Source organism: Petromyzon marinus, unplaced genomic scaffold, assembly GCF_048934315.1.
Source record: "Petromyzon marinus isolate PM22_M1 ecotype Great Lakes invasive population unplaced genomic scaffold, UKy_Petmar_22M1.pri1.0 PM_Scaffold_55, whole genome shotgun sequence".
NCBI classification, from domain to species: Eukaryota; Metazoa; Chordata; class Hyperoartia; order Petromyzontiformes; family Petromyzontidae; genus Petromyzon; species Petromyzon marinus.
In genome coordinates, this window is record NW_027423557.1 from 415,833 (window position 1) to 420,176 (window position 4,344).

Consider the following 4,344-nt stretch of genomic DNA (forward strand, 5'->3'; position numbering starts at 1 on the left):
TCCCAATAGATTCACAGATGTACTAGTAGTTTCACAGATGTCCCAATAGTTTCACCTATGTCCCATTTGTTTCACAGATGTCCCCATAGTTTCACAGATGTCCCAATAGTTTAACAGATGTCCCAGTAGTTTTACAGATGTCCCAATAGTTTAACAGATGTCCCAATAGTTTCACCCATGTCCCAATAGTTTCACAGATGTCCCAGGAGTTTAACAGATGTCCCAATAGTTTAACAGATGTCCCAGTTGTTTCACAGATGTCCCAATAGTTTCACAGATGTCCCCATAGTTTCACAGATGTCCCAATAGTTAACAGATGTCCCAATAGTTTTACAGATGTCCCAGTAGTTTCACACATGTCCCAGTAGTTCACAGATGCCCCAATAGTTTCACATATGTCCCATTAGTTTCACAGATGTCCCCATAGTTTCACAGATGTCCCAATAGATTCACAGATGTACTAGTAGTTTCACAGATGTCCCAATAGTTTCACCTATGTCCCATTTGTTTCACAGATGTCCCCATAGTTTCACAGATGTCCCAATAGTTTAACAGATGTCCCAGTAGTTTTACAGATGTCCCAATAGTTTAACAGATGTCCTGGTAGTTTTACAGATGTCCCAGTAGTTTCACACATGTCCCAGTAGTTTCACAGACGCCCCAATAGTTTCACATATGTCCCATTAGTTTCACAGATGTCCCCATAGTTTCACAGATGTCCCAATAGTTTCACACATGTACTAGTAGTTTCACAGATGTCCCAATAGTTTCACATATGTCCCATTAGTTTCACAGATGACCCCATAGTTTCACAGATGTTCCAATAGTTTAACAGATGTCTCAATAGTTTCACAGATGTACCAGTAGTTTCACAGATGTCCCAATAGTTTCACAGATGTCCCAATAGTTTCACAGATGTCCCAGAAGTTTTACAGACATCCCAGTAGGTTAACAGATGTTCCAATAGTTTCACAGATGTACCAGTAGTTTCACAGATGTCCCAATAGTTTCACATATGTCCCATTAGTTTCACAGATGTCCCCATAGTTTCACAGATGTCCCAATAGTTTAACAGATGACCCAGTAGTTTTACAGATGTCCCAGTAGTTTCACACATGTCCCAGTAGTTTCACAGACGCCCCAATAGTTTCACATATGTCCCCATAGTTTCACAGATGTCCCCATAGTTTCACAGATGTCCCAATAGTTTAACAGATGTCCCATTAGTTTCACAGATGTCCCCATAGTTTCACAGATATCCCAATAGTTTAACAGATGTCCCAGCAGTTTTACAGATGTCCCAGTAGTTTCACACATGTCCCAGTAGTTTCACAGACGCCCCAATAGTTTCACATATGTCCCATTCGTTTCACAGATGTCCCCATAGTTTCACAGATGTCCCAATAGTTTCACCCATGTCCCAATAGTTTCACATATGTCCCATTAGTTTCACAGATGTCCCCATAGTTTCACAGATGTCCCAATAGATTCACAGATGTACTAGTAGTTTCACAGATGTCCCAATAGTTTCACCTATGTCCCATTTGTTTCACAGATGTCCCCATAGTTTCACAGATGTCCCAATAGTTTAACAGATGTCCCAGTAGTTTTACAGATGTCCCAATAGTTTAACAGATGTCCCAGTAGTTTTACAGATGTCCCAGTAGTTTCACACATGTCCCAGTAGTTTCACAGACGCCCCAATAGTTTCACATATGTCCCATTAGTTTCACAGATGTCCCCATAGTTTCACAGATGTCCCAATAGTTTCACACATGTACTAGTAGTTTCACAGATGTCCCAATAGTTTCACATATGTCCCATTAGTTTCACAGATGACCCCATAGTTTCACAGATGTTCCAATAGTTTAACAGATGTCTCAATAGTTTCACAGATGTACCAGTAGTTTCACAGATGTCCCAATAGTTTCACAGATGTCCCAATAGTTTCACAGATGTCCCAGAAGTTTTACAGACATCCCAGTAGGTTAACAGATGTTCCAATAGTTTCACAGATGTACCAGTAGTTTCACAGATGTCCCAATAGTTTCACATATGTCCCATTAGTTTCACAAATGTCCCCATAGTTTCACAGATGTCCCAATAGTTTAACAGATGACCCAGTAGTTTTACAGATGTCCCAGTAGTTTCACACATGTCCCAGTAGTTTCACAGACGCCCCAATAGTTTCACATATGTCCCATTAGTTTCACAGATGTCCCCATAGTTTCACAGATGTCCCAATAGTTTCACACATGTACTAGTAGTTTCACAGATGTCCCCATAGTTTCACATATGTCCCATTTTTTTCACAGATGACCCCATAGTTTCACAGATGTTCCAATAGTTTCACACATGTCTCAATAGTTTCACAGATGTACCAGTAGTTTCACAGATGTCCCAATAGTTTCACAGATGTCCCAATAGTTTCACAGATGTCCCAGAAGTTTTACAGACATCCCAGTAGGTTAACAGATGTTCCAATAGTTTCACAGATGTACCAGTAGTTTCACAGATGTCCCAATAGTTTCACATATGTCCCATTAGTTTCACAGATGTCCCCATAGTTTCACAGATGTCCCAATAGTTTAACAGATGACCCAGTAGTTTTACAGATGTCCCAGTAGTTTCACACATGTCCCAGTAGTTTCACAGACGCCCCAATAGTTTCACATATGTCCCCATAGTTTCACAGATGTCCCCATAGTTTCACAGATGTCCCAATAGTTTCACAGATGTCCCATTAGTTTCACAGATGTCCCCATAGTTTCACAGATATCCCAATAGTTTAACAGATGTCCCAGTAGTTTTACAGATGTCCCAGTAGTTTCACACATGTCCCAGTAGTTTCACAGACGCCCCAATAGTTTCACATATGTCCCATTCGTTTCACAGATGTCCCCATAGTTTCACAGATGTCCCAATAGTTTCACAGATGTACCAGTAGTTTCACAGATGTCCCAATAGTTTAACAGATGTCCCAATAGTTTCACCATGTCCCAATAGTTTCACAGATGTCCCAGGAGTTTAACAGATGTCCCAATAGTTTAACAGATGTCCCAGTTGTTTCACAGATGTCCCAATAGTTTCACAGATGTTCCCATAGTTTCACAGATGTCCCAATAGTTAACAGATGTCCCAGTAGTTTTACAGATGTCCCAGTAGTTTCACACATGTCCCAGTAGTTCACAGACGCCCCAATAGTTTCACATATGTCCCATTAGTTTCACAGATGTCCCCATAGTTTCACAGATGTCCCAATAGATTCACAGATGTACTAGTAGTTTCACAGATGTCCCAATAGTTTCACCTATGTCCCATTTGTTTCACAGATGTCCCCATAGTTTCACAGATGTCCCAATAGTTTAACAGATGTCCCAGTAGTTTTACAGATGTCCCAATAGTTTAACAGATGTCCCAGTAGTTTTACAGATGTCCCAGTAGTTTCACACATGTCCCAGTAGTTTCACAGACGCCCCAATAGTTTCACATATGTCCCATTAGTTTCACAGATGTCCCCATAGTTTCACAGATGTCCCAATAGTTTCACACATGTACTAGTAGTTTCACAGATGTCCCAATAGTTTCACATATGTCCCATTAGTTTCACAGATGACCCCATAGTTTCACAGATGTTCCAATAGTTTAACAGATGTCTCAATAGTTTCACAGATGTACCAGTAGTTTCACAGATGTCCCAATAGTTTCACAGATGTCCCAATAGTTTCACAGATGTCCCAGAAGTTTTACAGACATCCCAGTAGGTTAACAGATGTTCCAATAGTTTCACAGATGTACCAGTAGTTTCACAGATGTCCCAATAGTTTCACATATGTCCCATTAGTTTCACAGATGTCCCCATAGTTTCACAGATGTCCCAATAGTTTAACAGATGACCCAGTAGTTTTACAGATGTCCCAGTAGTTTCACACATGTCCCAGTAGTTTCACAGACGCCCCAATAGTTTCACATATGTCCCCATAGTTTCACAGATGTCCCCATAGTTTCACAGATGTCCCAATAGTTTAACAGATGTCCCATTAGTTTCACAGATGTCCCCATAGTTTCACAGATATCCCAATAGTTTAACAGATGTCCCAGCAGTTTTACAGATGTCCCAGTAGTTTCACACATGTCCCAGTAGTTTCACAGACGCCCCAATAGTTTCACATATGTCCCATTCGTTTCACAGATGTCCCCATAGTTTCACAGATGTCCCAATAGTTTCACCCATGTCCCAATAGTTTCACATATGTCCCATTAGTTTCACAGATGTCCCCATAGTTTCACAGATGTCCCAATAGATTCACAGATGTACTAGTAGTTTCACAGATGTCCCAATAG